The 18,693-nt window shown below is 37.0% G+C and overlaps 9 non-coding genes across 9 annotated transcripts; 4 read left to right on the top strand and 5 right to left on the bottom strand.

Annotated features, from left to right (window-relative positions):
• Window positions 1-599: 599 nt before the first annotated feature.
• Trnat-agu lies at window positions 600-672 on the bottom strand. The gene has a single exon. It is a non-coding gene; the product is annotated as a tRNA-Thr (tRNA).
• Window positions 673-4,046: 3,374 nt separating this feature from the next.
• Trnat-agu lies at window positions 4,047-4,119 on the bottom strand. The gene has a single exon. It is a non-coding gene; the product is annotated as a tRNA-Thr (tRNA).
• A 2,505-nt stretch (window positions 4,120-6,624) lies between these two features.
• On the bottom strand, window positions 6,625-6,697 carry Trnat-ugu. Its single transcript has one exon. It is a non-coding gene; the product is annotated as a tRNA-Thr (tRNA).
• Window positions 6,698-10,103: 3,406 nt separating this feature from the next.
• On the top strand, window positions 10,104-10,176 carry Trnat-agu. Its single transcript has one exon. It is a non-coding gene; the product is annotated as a tRNA-Thr (tRNA).
• Window positions 10,177-12,018: 1,842 nt separating this feature from the next.
• Trnat-agu lies at window positions 12,019-12,091 on the top strand. The gene has a single exon. It is a non-coding gene; the product is annotated as a tRNA-Thr (tRNA).
• Window positions 12,092-14,151: 2,060 nt separating this feature from the next.
• Trnat-ugu lies at window positions 14,152-14,224 on the bottom strand. The gene has a single exon. It is a non-coding gene; the product is annotated as a tRNA-Thr (tRNA).
• Window positions 14,225-14,682: 458 nt separating this feature from the next.
• On the bottom strand, window positions 14,683-14,755 carry Trnat-ugu. The gene has a single exon. It is a non-coding gene; the product is annotated as a tRNA-Thr (tRNA).
• Window positions 14,756-16,494: 1,739 nt separating this feature from the next.
• Trnai-aau lies at window positions 16,495-16,567 on the top strand. Its single transcript has one exon. It is a non-coding gene; the product is annotated as a tRNA-Ile (tRNA).
• Window positions 16,568-18,574: 2,007 nt separating this feature from the next.
• Trnat-agu lies at window positions 18,575-18,647 on the top strand. Its single transcript has one exon. It is a non-coding gene; the product is annotated as a tRNA-Thr (tRNA).
• The last annotated feature ends 46 nt before the right edge of the window (window positions 18,648-18,693 follow it).

Raw genomic sequence — 18,693 nt, 5'->3', positions numbered from 1 at the left:
CTTCATGTCGACATAGGGAGATTCCTGAGAGGTCCCCTTTTTACTGAAATTTTTGAGTGGGCATCTTGGATTTCAGGATAGCCAATCGAGTATAAAATTGCACTTTTTAGAATGTATACATACATACATACGTGCGTACATACATACATACATACATACTGACAGACAGACAGACAGACATACAAACACACACATATATGTGTGTGCGTGCGTGCGCGTGTGTGTGTGTGTCTATATGAATATGGATGTGTGTATGTATATGTGTGTGTATGTACATATATATATACATATATATGTATGTATGTATGTATGTATGTATGTATGTATGTATGTATGTATGTATGTATGTATGTATATATACCCCAAAGTCACATAACATGCTTAGTCTGGATAGTCACAATTCTATAAAAGGGTAAGGACAGAATTAACTCGATACATATTATAGTAGGATAGTAGCAAATTGGCTTCTTTAAGTAATTCCTCGGAGTATGATCCAATGTTTAGGCCTCTGGTACCCCTTTATCCAGTCCATTACCGTTACCCTCTCCCTGAACGGATGCAAAAGGGATTGTCCAGATTGTTGTATAGCAATAACTTTCTGCCTCCAAGGAGGATCGAACTCCTGGCCTCTGGTTTACTAGACCAGCGCTCTAGCCACTGAGCTATGGAGGCTTCAACGGTACGATTATACACAAATACAGACTTCAGATATATATATATATATATATATATATATATATACATGTGTATATATGAGTGTGTATGTGTGTGTGTGTGCGTCTGTGTGTGTGTGTGTGTATATATATGTACACACACACACACACACATGTATATATACATATATATACACATATAAGTATATGTATATATACATATATGTTCATATCTTTATGTATATGTATATGTATGTGTATATATATATATATATATGTATGTGCGTGCGTGCGTGTGTGTGTACACAAGCACATACACACACACAAGCATATATATATATAATATACATAAATATATTCATATGTGTATACATATATACAATATATATATATTTATTCATATATATATGCATATATACATATATATGTGTGTATATATATGTATATATACATATATATACATATACATATATATATGCACACAATATATATATATACATATATATGTAAATATGTATATGTATATGTATATATATATGTATATATACATACATACATATACACACACATACATATATATATACATATATATATAAATATATGTATATATATGCATACATATATATTTATGTATATATGTATATACATATGCATACATATATATATATATGTTCATATGTGTTTATTTACATGTATATGTGTATATGTGTATATGTGTGTGTGCGTACACAAGCACATACACACACATACTCATATATATATATATATATATATATATATAATATAAAATATATACATATATTAATTCATATATGTATGTATGTATATGTACTTATGTATATGTATATATTACACACACACACACACACACACACACACACACACACACACACACACACACACACACACACGTTACTGAGACAACCAATAAGTATTAGCTGTTAAAGTATTGTATCAAGTGTCTGGCGAAACGGATGTATTTTACAATAGAAACGTCTTGAATGTATCGATCTCGTGACCCGTGGCGACCTCCACGCTTTGTGGCGAAGATTGACCTATGGTCTGATCAGCGAAGGTCATTTCTTCACCACCGTTGTTTATAAAGGTAGCATGATTTATACAATCAACAGTATGGATGTGATGAGGCTTCAGTACAAAAGAATCGGCGAATCGCCAACAAACAAGCGCAAGAACGCAGCAATAGAGGACGCAGAGGGATGTTGCAGGAAACTTACACGGAACTGCCTTTCAGCATCCGCCTGCTCTCCCGCCATGCATGCCTGACCTCCCGCCATGCAGGCCTGACCCTTCCCGCTCGTGCCTGCCGTCGCCATTGCCAGCCAAGGTCCAACTCTAACGAGCGGAGAGCAAAGTGGTGGTTGCGCACTAGCAGTTCTTAAAAGGACCGCGCGCTTCCAGCCGATGAATGGAACTATAGTAAATTGATCTACGTGGGTGAAAGAAGCCATGAGAAATAATGAAACTAAATGAAAATGAAAGTAGAAGTGTTATAGACTTTGAAACAAGATAGGTCAGGTTTGGTAAAAATAAAAATTCAAACAAAATGCGAAAAACAGTTTCTGTTTTTTTTTTTTTTTTTTTTTTTTTTTTTTTTTTTTTTTTTTTTTTTTTACACAAATCGTGAAAATATCCTAAACCCTTAGTATTAGGCGTTTTTTTTTTTTTTTTTTTTTTTTTTGGGGGGGGGGGGGTAGATTGCATGTGCGTCTGTATGAATGGAAATGTATATAAAATACCTGAAAAAGGTTTAATCATGTATCCCATATCATTATTATTTTTCTTCAACAATACATATGGACTTATGATCATATGTAATCAAAACAATTTACATACGAATATTTTACGAGATGAATATATAGATATATAGAACTCCAATGTTCTAAACGTATTTTCATTTGTTAACTGAGAACAAATTATTTCTTCCGATAGAGGGAATATACACATGTATAAAACCTAAATACAACAGATATTTTTTGTGAGATGAGTTTATATATATATATATATATATTTTTTTTTTTTTTTTTTTTTTTTTTTGTCTGAATATGTTCATCGAGGTAAAACCTTCAAACGTGTAATAATGGTTATTTGTTTAAAAAATTGGTGTCTATTTCAAATATTGTCTTAATTCATCTCCAAGCCATATTGCAAACAATGAAACAAAAACAAAACAAATTGAAGGTTTGTTCACTGTACCTATACCAAAGTCGCAGTCTGATATGCCGTTTGCATTATATAGTAAACAGTATTCCTTGTCACGGCTACCATACTTCACGCTATCAAATTCCATGCATGGACCTTTACTCACTAATACCTACTGCCAGATGCAGAAAACTCTTGCAGGAGACTATGGGAACTATGCAGTTGACATTTCATTGCATTTGGAAGAACCAAGTACTGAAGAGGGAGATTCTGATCTATGGTTTATATTAGCAACATTCACATTATATTAGCAATATTATTTTGGTAGACTATAGGTGGTCAATAGATACTACACTCATAGAGATATTTACATTACTGATGAAAGGAAAGCGGCCACAGTAACGTTACGATTCAATTTCATTTCTTACTGTGGCTGTTTTCCTTTCATCTTTGTGTACACGTTATTGTGTTTATGTTTCTGTCAGTTACATTACTGATATTGTTACATGGCATCAATTCTGTAGCCTTAGTAATACTGATTTGCAGAAATATTCTAACCAGCTCTCAAATTTGCAAATTAAATAAAACCATAGTCAGCCATTCATCCTTTCAACACGGCTCGCACACCTTACGAACTGGACAGGGGAAGGTGAAGGGAAGAGGAAAGAAGAGAAGACCGTGCAAACTTAGTTGAGCCGAGGTGTGATCTACATTGGGCCTCAGTCTCCGTCTCCCAAACCCCCCACGACAACGAGCAAGGGATGGGGGAGGGAATACTTTCATAATACATGTGCTTTGGGGGTAAGGGGCTAGTAGACTGGATTTAGGGAGCGCTAACAGTCCATTAGCCCAAAGTGTCGGTCTGTTTTCTCGATAACAGAAAGGAAAATTGCCACTAACTTCTTCCAGAGAGGTTCGGCTACTGAGCTACTGAGTTATGAAAACTTATTTTCATCATGTGAAAACTGTGCATGATTTAAAAAAAAAAAAAATCTGAAATGTCATGCAGGACAAATTTGTTAATCTAGATCATGCAAGGGTCTTACCAGACTTCATAAATAAACAAATTCAAGTGTTGTGCATGGCATATATTGGATATTAACTTTAAAAAAAGAATCACTGTACCACTTAGAAAAAGTATTCCATTAAAGATGGATGCCATTGACTTATCATTCCTCCCTCTGCTTTTCGTGCTCGGGTTTCTTAGTAACGTAAGGGAAAACCCTAAGTCTTTGCCTCCAAGGAGGATCGAACTCCTGGCCTCTGGTTTACTAGACCAGCGCTCTAGCCACTGAGCTATGGAGGCTTCCTTTCTATGTGTAGGAAATAGCACACATGTAACCAGTGTTCGTAAAACAGTATTGTAATACCAGAACCACAAATCTGCCCCGGGTAAATAGTGTATACATATTTTGATCTATTTATCTTTCAAATTAGTAAACAAGTAATTTATGCAAGTTTATGACTATAATCACCAATAGCTTTTGGGAGGTGCAACATCTGTCTTGGTGTTTTGCCATTGGAAACAAGTAGTTTTATTAAGTATGTACTGTACTGTATATATGCCATGAGCTCACCCTCTTCTTATTTTAAGTTTTCTGCCTTCAAGGAGGCCTGAACTCCTGCCCCCCCACCCCCACCCACGCACACACCTTGCTGACCAGCACTCTAGCCCCTACTTTATGATGACTTTCCTATGTATCAAAACAAAGTCTTCATACAAGACTCAAGCTAGCACTAGCTCTTGTATATTGACGAAATAATTGTAATTACTAAAAACTAATTACTTCATGTACCCAATGGCCGCGGGTACATGAAGGTGACCATTATTTTTTTTTTACACAGATGGAGTGCTCAGTTACCAAGGCGTCAATTAGTAGGCACTACGTGACCTTACCTAATTTCACCATTCATTAATTTTTTGTTAATGATATTAATCCAAAAGTCAAGGGAAAATATTTAAAAAGTGAGATAAGTAAGACTAATATTTAACCCGTTGGTGACTAAGAACTTATGGAGCCCATCTATGAGTAAAAAAAAAAAATATATATATATATATATATATATATATGTATATATAATAATAATAATAATAATAATAATGAATACATAAAAGTGCTGGTAATCTATGTTACATAAGAGAATAAGTACTGATTAAACATGGACTGTACCTCCTGTATATCAATGGCCCATTTTGTATGTCTACCTTCATTCTTCATAGTAAAGTTTCTCAATAATATAAAGGAAAATTATCACTTCCTGCTTCCTAGGACCTGCTGTCATCTGATTTACAAGACTGAAGCTCTACCCAATGAGCTTTAGAGACTTTCTTAGCTTTGAAAAGAAACATATGGATATGTGGCAAGATTTTATGGTCATTTAGCACTGGTTTTCAAATGTGTTATTTTATATTATGACATGGGTTAATACTGAGACATCTGTTTTATTTTTGTACATTAACCCCTCGATAAGTCAAGTTTTTGTGCGGGTTCATAGTTTTCTGGAATTCAGCAAACCCTAATAAAGTTTTCGTTGCAAATCCGTCAAAAATGGCTCAATTTCCACGAGCAGACATGATAAGCTAATAAGCATACACGAGCCATGATTAATCTGTATTCAGTATAGCGTCCCCCCCCCCCCCCCCCGAACCTTTCGCTAATTATGGTTGTGAAGTGAAAATAAAAGAGATGTAATGCATTAAAGTAATATACATTTTAATGAAAATAGATAAAATAGTTATTGCAATATAGCAAAATTTAAATGAACAAACGTTTAACCCATAAGCATTGGTTGAACTTTTCATGAAGACTTATTTTGATACAAGAGCCTCCATTACTCAGTGGCTAAAGCCCTATTCTAGTACAGCAAAGGCCTGGAGTTCGATCCTCCATGGAAGCAGAAAGTGATCATTGTCCTTTAATTTATAGGGAAAGCTGAACTTGATGAGGCGATAGGGATGAAGAGCTAAGATTTGTTTCCTGTATTATGAGAGTTGTACTGGTCTAGGAAAACCTGAGGCCAGTAGTTCGACCCTCCCTGCAAGCAGAAAGCTACACGAGATAAAACTCTGAACTTTCTCTCAGTCATATATTAAGCCCCATAATGTTTATTTTGTCAGTATGCAAGAGTTGGCGTGCATAACTGTAATTAAAAAGTATTTAGTTTATTCTTGGCCGATCAGAATGATTTGATTATTTAAAATTATCTTGTTGGATTATATTAATATATTTATATCAAGATATCTTTGACTGCAGCACGGGTTTCTTGCTCTGACAGCTCATCATTCACAGATCCCTGCATTACTGCAGTTGATTTAAAAAGATTGCAGTCTGCATGTCCAAGTCGCCAACCCTTCGCCTCATTGGCTGGAATGCCATTCACCTCCCCAAAACTATTGGAATGTGGTCGATTCCATGTAAGTCTTCCAAGACCTGGCAAGTGAATCCAACTCTGAACCAGGTGAACCAACTGAGGGGTCAATAATGGAAAATGTTCCAGTTTGAATTTAGAAGTGTGTGGGTGAGTCACTGTTCAGAATTGAAAGCAAAGATTCCAATGCAGAATTTTGCTGTAGATAAGTATTGTTGCATTTGTTTTATCCTATTCATGTATGTCAGCTCTTGAATATCGACTTTATAATCATAATCACCAAAAAGTTTAAGGAGTTCAATACATGTCTTCGTCTGGGTGATGGTAACTACATCACTGAGAATAAGTACAGACTTAACATCTACTGTGCATAATGTATGCCGTTACTCATCGTGGCAAGGCTTCCCAGTAAAAAAAAAAAAAAAAAAAAAAATGGTCATTTTGCCTCCAAGGAGGATCGAACTCCTGGCCTCTGGTTTACAAGACCAGCGCTCTAGCCACTGAGCTATGGAGGCTTCTTTTCAGTGTGAAAGAAACAATACTTGTGTAATAAGTGTTCGTGGTCATTCATAATCCAAACACCTAATACTGATTGACTATTTTATGAATTTCGGGGCGAAGACAACAGAGGATTGCCTGATGGAAATGGTTCCACACTAACGGTCTCGGTAGTTGGGACCAGAGTAGGGGACGTAAATCAATCGTTTTCCAGTCTCTCTTTCTGATGCTGAGTAGAAATTCTGGAACACAAACTGGGAGGCCTTTTTTGATGGGGGCACTTCTCATACGAAAAAAAGTGTCTAATGAGGACCTTCGTCATCTCAATTAATATCTTTCATGCAAGTGGTACTCTTCCTTCAGTTTTTCACATCACTGTAGACGATGGAAACGTTGATGGCTGCCATATTTAGCATCCCTAGAAAGAAAAAAAAATCATATAGGCCTTCTTCCAGTGGGTCAAGGATTACGGTATGTCTTGGCTGACCCTTGCCAGCATGAATTAGGTTTCCTTGCCAAAATAGGTGATAACATTGAACTAGTAATTGCTACCGTTATCACATGCTAAGGTGCACTAGGTATTGGAGGTAGAATGTGATCATGATGTTACTGAGTCAGAATGTGATCATGTTACTGAGGAACCTAAACACTAAGAGATAGACAGAAATCGTGGTATAAGTGCATCACAACCCATGTTTAATCAGTCCTCGTTCTCAGTGATACTGCATTGATTGCAAACACCAAGACAAGGAAAGTACAGACTGCCATACATTCCCGTAATAAATATTTTAAGGAAAAATATAAAATAGATATTACAGCATTTACCAACAGCAAATCAAAATTTACAGGCCTACAAAAACATGTAGTGCTCCTTCACCAAAATAAGGTCAGTGGCTAGGGTACTATTGTAGTACACCAGTAAGCTTTCTGCCTTGTAACCAATTTCTGATTAATATTAAAAAGAGACTATACAAGAGTTGTCATGCGTTACCGTAATAAATATTAATAGAAAATTAAGTTTTGTGAAATGAGATTTGCTTTGTTATATGCACGGCTCCTTCACCAAAGTAAGGAAGCCCCCATTATCAAGTGACTAGACCGATATTCTAGTACACCAGAGGCCAGGAATTCGATCCTCCTTGGAGGCAGAAAGTGATCATTGTTCTTAAATTTATTAACCCTTTACTTCCTATAAGGACAAATTTGTCCGCTTATAAATAAATGGTCCTTTTGGGTAAAATATCCCGAATTGGAAGGTGTTTGCTGAAGAAGACATTATTGTCCTAATATACTGACGGTACTGGCAACTCTGCTTCAGCCCTGGTTTTTCATCAAGCTCAGAAAACTGGAAAACATCACAGGGTGTGGATGCTTTATCGTGCACCGACTGCAACAACATTTTGCTCCCTAATTGATCCTCAACCAGGTAATTTACTGCAGAGATATTTACTTATAAATAAATGTGACTAAATTGTCCTATGAGGCACATGCAAGTCATACTTGACTATATATAAAGACAAGCTATATTTTTGCAACAATTATCTCCCACCTGCGTTTTCTTATTTTATCACATATGTTCCCAAATAGATCCAAATGACAAACTATCAAAAGTTAGACCCTTACTCGAACACCTGAGATCCAATTTCAAAGAAATCCCCATGACTGAATATCTATGAATAGATGAGCAGATGGTACCTTTCAAGGGGAATTCATCTATGAAACCATATATTCCTAAGAAACCACATAAACGTGGATACAAGATATTTGTTTTGGCAGATGATATGGGAATGGTGTATGATTTCATGCCATATGTTGGTAAAATGGAGCCTGTAAATAATCCAAATGTTCCAGATCTGAAACCAAGTGCTAACTCGGTGCTCCATCTTGCTGAGATTATACCCCCCTTCAAGAATCACAAATTATATTTTGATAATTGGTTTACCTCCCTCCCTCTCATAGATCACTTAGCTTCACGGGGTATATGGTGTAGTGGAACTGTTCAGCAAAACAGATTACAAAGCCTGACGTTCAAATCAGATAAGCAACTTCAAGCTTATGGGTGTGGGTCTCATGATGAATGGGAAACAGTGTATGAGGATGGTAACAAAATAACAGCTCTGAAATGGTTTGACAACAAAGCAGTGCATCTTGTATCTACATTTGCCACTTCATTCCCATTCGACAAGTGCACAAGATTTGACAGAAAAATGAAAGAAAGAGTAGAAGTTGCTAGACCATTCATTGTCAAGGACTACAATACACATATGGGTGGGGTAGATAAAAAAAAATATTACCAAAGGCTATTTTTTCATATGATAGACATGACAGTGGTAAACTCTTGGTTACTTTATAGAAAAGAGGCAAACCACTTAGAGGTACCTAAGATAAAGCAAATGTCTCTGTGTGAATTCAAGCTCAAACTTGGAGATTTTCTTTTGCTAAGTGGAAAAAGTAGAGGTAAAAAGAGAAAACCGTCGAGCTGCCAAGAAGAAAACTGGGAGAGCAACTAAGCCTATTCCTGACAAAGACATAAGACTGGATATGGTTGGGCACTTCCCTATCATTTCTGAGAAAAGAGGCACATGTAAGCTGCCAGGATGCACTGGTAAGGTATCTGTGTTTTGCATGAAATGTGAAGTTCATTTGTGTTGTGAATCAAAGAGGAATTGCTTTCTAGAATTCCACACAAAATAATCACAAGATAAATTATTTTCCCCATACAAGAAGTCTATTTTACTCTGAATTTTTGCAGAAAGGATTTTTCCTCAGATAAATAGTTTTTTTTCAATTTCATACAGGAGGGTCAACTGAGAAAAATATATACTTTTTTGCACAAATGCTTATAAAATGAAAGTTAAGTGTCTTAATTGCATTTATGTTTAAATAGAAAGTAATAAAAAAAAACAAAAAAACTGAGAAATATTCAGGTGCAGAGTATGTTTTTGTACTCCTGAAGTGACAATTTTGTCCCTCTTATGGAAATAGTTTATTATCAATAAATTAAAAAAAAAAAAAAAAAAAAAAAAAACACTTGATGTTACTTATTAATAACCCTAATACAATATATATTCCTATCATGTAACAACAAATTTCAGGTAAAGAAGAAGGGTCAGGAAGTAAAGGGTTAAGCTTGACATGGAAAGAGGGTGACAGGCTTCATTGCCTAATGGCATACATGCTGTATTCTTAATAAAAAACTTGGGATCAGTGGCATAGTAACAACACAATTATTGCACCTAAAACCTTTGACTGTTTTGGTTATGACCAAAGTCATTAAAACAATTTGGCTTTCATTTTGATGAAACAGATGTTACAATATTTACCTGTAAAGAATTTGCATTGTGAAACCAGTAACTGCTGTATGAAAAATTGCTATAACATGTGTGCTATGACATATGTGTTGTTTCCTTGCAGTTAAAGGAAGCCTTCATAGCTCAGTGGCTAGAGCGCTGGTCTAGTAAACCAGAGGCCAGGAGTTCGATCCTCCTTGGAGGCAGAAAACTACTGGTATACATGAGGTACAGTCCAAATGTATTGCCCTGTTTTGTTGATCTTGCAATATACAAGAGTTAGCATGCATGCCTGTAATAAATTGATATCTGTTTTCTTTTTAACTATACATGTAGGTCGACACCCACTGACCAATCAGAATCCACCTAATTGATCGAGAATCTGGTTTTACGTGTTTGCCCGGCAGGTATACCGCAGATGCAGATCTCCCCCAGCAATTTACTCACCTTTTCACTGACCGGGTGGCATTAACATGCACAGTTAGCAAATGTAATTATTATCAGCCCACTTTGAAAGAAGGTCTATATAGCGACAGGTCTCGCCATTGCTGCTTAGTAAGAGGAATATTTGGTACTATGGTCCAGCTGTCTTTTCAAAAGCTTCAGTTTAACATAAAATTACAAAAAAAAAAAAAAAAAAAAAATAGAATACTTATCATTATAAAATGAAGGTCAGACAGGTATGTCACCCACTTCTATTCTATTCTGTTTTTAAAGTAAAATGAAGAGAAACTCCTGGCCTCTGATTTATTAGACCAGCAATAGCCACTGAGGTATGAAAGCTTCCTTAGACGGTCTCAGAAACAGTCCTTGTGTTAAAAACAAGTCTTCATCACATGTTCATGCAGCACTTACAATTTTCACATGTGTGTGAATTCAAATTTTGTTGCTGATAAATATTGCGACATTTATTCATTCCAAAAGGAAATACATGTCAGCTCTTGAAAAGGTGTAATCGATGCAAATCCTATCTTGTCCTGGGCGCTGCCAATCCATGCTACATCACTGAGAATAAGTAATGATTAATCATGGACTGTAAATCATATATGCCACTAGTCTATTGTGTTTGTCTCCCTCTACTCTTCGTGGTAAGGGTTCTCAATGATATAGAAAAAATATCACCTGCCTTGGAGGAGGAGCAGGCTCCTGGCCTCTGGTTTACGAGATCAGCACTCTTGCCACTGAGCTATGGAGGTTTCTTATCATTCAGCAAAATAACTGTGTGTTGTAAGTGTTTTTGATCATGCAGCTCTTTCGCTAGTTCCATCCAGATGCAAGATACAGACGGAAAACTGCAAGAAAGAAGTTGATCATTATAGTACTGAGAAACTTGCTGCAGAGCTGCCGGCATATGTGTTTTTTTTAAGAAATTGCTCTCTTCATAAATACCGGTTGTACTGTAGCGAGTCGAGATCTTGGAACAGCAACATGGACGTCTTCCTGATGTGGACACTTCTCATGCGAAAGAAGGGTTTGATTTAGTCCATCATCTCCATCAAGAATGTCCTCCAGACAAGCGAAGTCCTTCTTTTCTTCACACCACATGTGGCAATGGAGATGTTGACAGCTGCTACATTTAGCAGCCCATAGCTGACCATGAGGTCAAGGATTATGGCATGACTTTGGCTATTTCGCCCCAGCATGGTATGACCTTGGCTGACTCCTCTCAGCATGACATAGGATCCTTGTCCAAGTAGGTAATGATGTTGAACATGCTAGTGCTACTGCTTTCACCTGAACATAAATAAATGGCATACATGAGTCATAATCCATGTTCCATCAGTACTCCTTCTCAGTGATGTAGTACTGGTTGCAAGCACCAGTACAAGGTAAGTATTGCATACCAACAAGAAAATGACTGCATATAAAACATTTTTGCATTTATGGTTCTAAAGTTAATATGCAAGAGCTCACACAACCGTAATCTATTAAATGATATGGTATCAATTTGGATGATGTTACAATGTTTAACTGTAAAGAATTTGTATTAACAAAGTTGTGAAACCAATAAGCTCGGTATTAAACTTGCTATAACTTATGTGAAGGAAGCCTCCATAGCTCAGTGGCTAGAGCGCTGGTCTAGTAAACCAGAGGCCAGGAGTTCGATCCTCCTTGGAGGCAGAATTCTATTGGTATACATGAGGTACAGTCCATGTTTACTCAGTACTTGGTGCTATATTGTGTATCTGAGTTAGCATGCATGACTGTAATAAATAATATATTTGGTTTATTTCCAAAGTATTTGGTTATTTTTAACTGTAGACAGCCTATCAGAATTCACCTAATTTATCGGAAACATGGTTGCACATGCATGCCTAACAGGTATATCAAAGTTGGCAGTCCGCTTCTAAGCAAGATCCTTATCACAATAGGTTACACTGTAATGATTGACTCTTAATTACTCTTGCTAATTAGGTCATTAGCGCTGCCACCACCTGGTTAGTACGTTCAGGAACAATACATGTATCGAAAGGAGAAGACGAGTAGAAGAGTGAAAATTGATAAATAGGAAAGCATTTATGGAAGAAGAGGAAAAATGACCTAATCCTCAAGAGTTTGTCTGGTAAGCGTGTTAAATCCCGAGGGGAGTGCGTGTCAGCCTTAAGGACTGATAGAAGGTTGTCAATTGCTTGGCACAGGTAGACAAGTTATGGTATCATTTGTCTCTTAAAAGGGTTAAAGTAAATAGGAGGTATTTCACCCACGCATCTTAAAAACACTATTCAAACATAAAACACTGAACACATTAAAACATGTAAAAACTGGTAAAGCACCAAAAAGATATTTAACACTAAAAATGGACGTTAGGAACCAGAACCTAAAAGAAAAAAAAAGATGCACTCCGTTTCTATTATAAATAGTGAAAACTTAAAATATCCCACCTTACTGCCTTTAAAACCTCGTCCTTATGACCGCAGGGGAAACATCACAAAAGCAACCAACGTCCATAGCTTCCGCCGGGTGTACATCGGCCGCTCTGAGGACGTTACAACCAATACCCCTGCCTCTTCCAGCTCAGTTCCCGGGCTATATATAGCCGACCCCCAGCAAGGATTTAATTAGTAGGCTATTAACTAGCCCCGGGAACGAGTTAACTAACTAGCCCCGGGAACGAGTTAACTAACTCCCCCCCCCCCCCTCCTTAGATGGCGTGGCATGTTCCGCCGAAGAAAAGGTCAACTGTAAGCTTGGGGTTACAACCCCTTACTCCCTATAAAAAGTTTATTTAATACAGTTAAAAACTTTAAAATAAGTTAAAAGAGCTAGGCAAGCTCTTACCCCAGCTTTTAAAAGAGTGCGTATAAAAAGAGTAAAAGAAAATGGCTATAGTTCCCTTAAAAAGAAAGATGAAATTACGGGTAAAGTAAAATTTATACACAAAAAACAATAAAAGTACATACACATAAGTAAAAGGAAGAGGTAACATCCTCCACGTGAGTTTGCGCGGGTAACTAGGCTATTCCCAGCGCTCCGGCGCGGTCTGGCTAGGTATGGGTCACTACAACACCACTGCTGACCCACTGCATATTTGGGTGGAGCTCAGAAAGATAAAATAATAGTTAAGACAAAAAAGGCAATACAGACCAGATAGAATACACCTGATTACATGAAGGTCAGAGAAAGAGAGAACAAAAGAATCTGTATAACTGGCAGATCTAGGGAGTGTCACCTTGACATAATCACAATAACGTCATTATAACGAAGTACTTACTTTAATCATTATAGAAGTGCCCGGCGTGTATGCCATTAGCTAATGATGTCTATATTCTACTCACGTCAGGTTTTCTCAGTAAAATGAAGGCTAATGATCATTTTCTTACATAGTTCCAGAAACAGTACTTTTACTAAAACGATAAATCACATGCTCATGCAGTACTTAAGGTTTCTAAATGTTTTTTAATTCATATTTCACTGAAGGTAAATATTGTAACATTTATTTTATCTTATTACGGTCAGGCATGTGAGCGCTTGAATAATGACTATATAATCATAATCATCAAAAGGTTTAAGAGGTGCAATACCTGCCCTGTCCTGGGTGTTAGCAACCCATGCTACATCACTGAGAATAATTACTGATTAAATATGGACTGTACCTCATGTTTGCTATTAGTCATTTGTGTGTTTCCCTTAACTCTTCGCGGTAAGGTTTCTCAATAATATAAAGTAAATTTATCACCTTCTGCCTCCAAGGAGGATTGAACTCCTGGCCTCTGGTTTACAAGACCAGCGCTCTAGCCACTGAGCTATGGAGGCTTTCTATCATATGGCAAGAAACTATGTGTGATCACTTACTGCCTCCAAGAAAGACTGAACTCCCGGCCTCTGATTTACTTGACCAGCACTAACCAATGAGCTATGGAAGTTTTCTTACATAGTCCCAGAAACTTTACTTAAATTTTCCTCGCATGTTCATGAAGTGATTATAGATTTTACTTAAGGTTTTCAAATGTTTTTTTATTCATATTTCACTGCAGGTAAATATTGTGACATTTTATTTTATCTTATTTGATTACGGCCAGTCATACCAACTCTTGAATATCGACTTTATAATAATAACCAAAAAGTCTAAACGTGCAATACCTGCCACATCACTGAGAATAATTACTGATTAAACATGGTCTGTACTTCATGTATGTCATTAGTCAATTGTCTATCTCCCTCTTCTCTCCGTGGTAAGGTTTCTCAATAATATCAGGAAAATTATCACTTTCTGCCTCCAAGGAGGATCGAACTCCTGGCCTCTGGTTTACAAGACCAGCGCTCTAGCCACTGAGCTATGGAGGCTCCCTAACTTACAGCAAGAAACAGTATGTGTGTTGTAAGCGTTCATGGTTATGCAAGCCCTTCTGCAAGTTTCCTCCAGATGCAAAATACAGACGGAAAAATGCAAGAAAGGAACTGATCATTATGGTACTGAGGAACCTTACTCTCTCAGTTTGGAAGAATGATGGAAATGGTGCCAGACTGATGGTCTCGACATGCGGGACCAGAGCAGGAGATGCAAATCACAATTGTTTACTGGTTCCCCCTTTGCTGGCGAGCTGGCAATTTTTTTTTTTTTTTTTTTTTTTTTTTTAAGCAATAATTGCTACCAGCATAAAGACCATACTTCAGTGCGTAGAGATCACGGAGCACCAACTAGGAGGCCTTCCTCATGTGGACACTATTCATGCGAAAGAAAGGTCTCATGAGGCCCTCCATCATTAAGAACATCCTTCGGGCAAGTGGCGTCCTTCCTTTCTTCTCATCACACTTGTGGTGATTAAGGCATTGACGACTGCCACATTTAGTACCCCCCCCCCCCCCCCCCAAAAAAAAAACAAAAAAAAACAATATATTAAAAAATAAATAAATAATGATAATAAATGTATAAATTAATGGATGTAAACCAGTTGCCGGCAGTTTTCATAGACATCCAAGAGGTCAAGGGTTATGGCATGACTTGGCTGACCCCTATCAGCATGACTTATCATCTCTTTCCACGGTATGGGGATGGCACTAAATATGCCAAGTTGCACAATGTATTGGAGGCAGAAAGTGATCATTATATTAGTGAGAAACCTTAATTAACACAAAAAGCAGAGGCAGACAGAGTTAACGACATGCATAAGCCATAAGAAATGTTTCATCAATACTCATTCTTAGTGATGTACCATTGGTGGCAAGCACCAGGACAAAGTGAATATACAGGAGCTGCCATGCATTACCATAATATTCATAGAAAAGGGTATAATAGATAACAAAACAGCAAATCTATATTAACAAACTTTTGAAAATAATGTGTTACATTAATTTTTATGAGTTAATGGCATGCATAGGTCATGTTTCATGACCTATGACAAGGTAAGTATTGCATCCCCTGTAACTATTTTCTGATTAAGATTAGTAAATGAATAAGAGGCTGCCATGCATTACCATAATAAATATATAATAGAAAAAACATAAAATATATAACACATTTCCCAGCAGCAAACCCAAATTAACAAACTTTTGAAAATAATGTGTTACACTAAATTTTTATGAAATGAGACGTGTCTTGTAAGTACTGCTCCTTCAAAGTAAGTTCCGGTTATTCTGTGCTAAGACAGCTATTCTAGTACACCAAAGGACAGGAGTTCGATCCTCCTTGGAGGCAGAAAGTGATCAGTGCGATTCAATTTATTAAGAAAACTGGACATGAAGAGGATGACAGGCTTCATTTCCTAAAGACATGTACGCTGTGTAATGTATGCTTAATAATGTATTTAGTCTTAATGGCATACTAACAAGACAAGTATTGCAGCACCTGAAATGTATTGGCTGTCATGGTCATAAAGTAAATATATGGTCACAAAGTAAATGTATAGGCGCTCACGTGTTAAGCCATAATCCATAAAATGACTTGGCATTTATTTGGAACATATAAAATAAACGTTTTACTATATTTACCTGTAGAGAAATTGTAGTAATAGGGCTGTGAAACCAGTAATTGCTTTATGAACACTTGCTATAACAAGTGTGGTGTTTCCATTGGAATAAAGTTAGCCTCCATAGCTCAGTGGCTAGAGTGCTGGTCTAATAAACCAGAGGTCAGGTGTTCAATCCTCCTAGGAGGCAGAAAGCTATTGGTATACATAAGATACAGTCCACGTTAACTCAGTAGTTGCTAATAACCCCATATTACCATGTTTTGTTGATCTTGCATATTGGGAGAGTTCGTGGCATACATGGTTCCGTGCATGACGTTAATAAATAAATCATGTGGGTAGAGCTAAAATTCTGGTTCTTTAGCTTAGCCCTCTTCTCTTAAGCTTCTGTTTAACATAAAATGGTAATACACACCAGATACAACGATTCTGCTTATAAACCGAGTGTTAGAGAGAAAAGAATGTGAATGACAATAGTAAATATTGGGAGGGTCACCTTGCCTTAGGATTGTTTACAATACAATTGAAACTAAATACTTTGATAAACAGCCTGCACGTCGTTTATGTCATTATCTAATAATGTCTGTCACACTCTATTTTCTTTATTTTATTTAATTCTGAGAATGAAGTATCACTTACTGTCTCTAAAGAAGATCGAGCCCACGACTTACTAGATAAATTGAAGCTTCCTTACATAGTCTCAGAAAAAGTACCTGTGTTGAAACAGATTTTCAGCACATGTTCATGCAGTATTTACGATTTTCACACGTTTTATAATTGCACTGCAGATAAAAATATTGTGGCGTCTTATTTCATTGCAGTCATACATGCCAGCTCTTAATTAATTACTATATAATCATAACCACCAAAAGGCACTTTCTGCCCCCAAGTATGATCAAACTCTTGGTCTCTGGTTTACTAGACCAGCACTCTAGCCACTGAGCTATGAAAGACTCCCATCATAGGGCAAAAACAGTACTTATCTAGTAAGTGTACATGCTCATGCAGCCCTTATGCGAGTTTCATCATGATGCATGAAACAAAATAAGAACTTACAAGGGATGGTTAAATACAGCAGAAGCTGTTACAGGCCTTTACTTATTACCGGCTTGGCAGAATGATGGTCTCAGACTAATGGTCTGGACCAGAGCAGGAGACACAAATAATTTCGTTTCCGGCCCCTCTTTCTGCTGCAGAGCTGGCAAGATACATTATATAATATATTTTTTTCAAAGCAGTACTTGCTCCCGGCATTAAGGCAGGCCTTGTTGTAGTGAGTAGAGACCCTGAAACTCCAACCTAAACCTTCCTAATGTAAACATCTGCGAAAGGCCTGATGAGGCCCTTCATCCCCATCCAGAACGTCTTTCCTTCCATTATTTATATCACTATTGGCGATGGAGATGTTACCATCCCTACGAAAAAAATATTGGCCGCTTGCGCATCTTCCGGTGAGTGTATTACAGAGAGCTGTTTTTTTCCAAGAGTAACTTGCTGCCTAGGGTAGGAATGTAAACCACTTATCGGCAGTTCTCATAATCGTTCATGAGGTCATGGGTTATGGCATGACCTTATGTTACTGCTATCACATGCCAAGATGCACAAGACAGAAAGTGATCCTTTTGTTACTGAAAAACTTGAACACAAAGAGTAGAGGCAGATAGAAATTGGCTAATCGCATAAAGGAGCCATGGTCCATGTTTAATCAGTGTTCGTTCTTAATAATGTAGCACTCCTTAAATGTATTGCACCCCGTATAACTTTTTTCTAATCATGGTTATAAAGTGAATATATACGAGCTGTCATGCATTAGTATGTATAACTTTTAAAGATAAGATTAGATATAACATTTACCAGCAGCAATTTTTTCATGAAGGCTTTTTGTATTGGTCTTTCACCAAAGTAAGGAAGCCTTCATTATGTCATTCTAGTTCACCAGAGGGCAGGAGTATGAGTCACCTTGGAGTCAGAAAGTGATTATTGTCCTTTGATTTAATACAGTTCTAGGTCTCTGTGGCATACGAAGATAACTATTGCACTTTAAAAGTTTTGGCTATTATGAAGTTAATATACAGATCACATGCACAATCATAATCAGTTAAATGATTTGGTATTGATTTGGATGAAATAAAACAAGAGTTGTGAAACCTAAAATCGTAGCATGAACATTTGTGATGTTTACTCTTAACTGAGAGAAGCCTCCATAGCTCAGTGGCTAGAGCGCTGGTCTAGTAAACCAGAGGCCAGGAGTTCGATCCTCCTTGGAGGCAGAAAGCTATTGGTATGCATGAGGTAAAGTCCATGTTCACTCAGCTC

The sequence above is a fragment of the Penaeus chinensis genome, chromosome 10 (assembly GCF_019202785.1).
Source record: "Penaeus chinensis breed Huanghai No. 1 chromosome 10, ASM1920278v2, whole genome shotgun sequence".
NCBI classification, from domain to species: Eukaryota; Metazoa; Arthropoda; class Malacostraca; order Decapoda; family Penaeidae; genus Penaeus; species Penaeus chinensis.
This window is presented reverse-complemented; position numbering and strand designations above follow the sequence as displayed.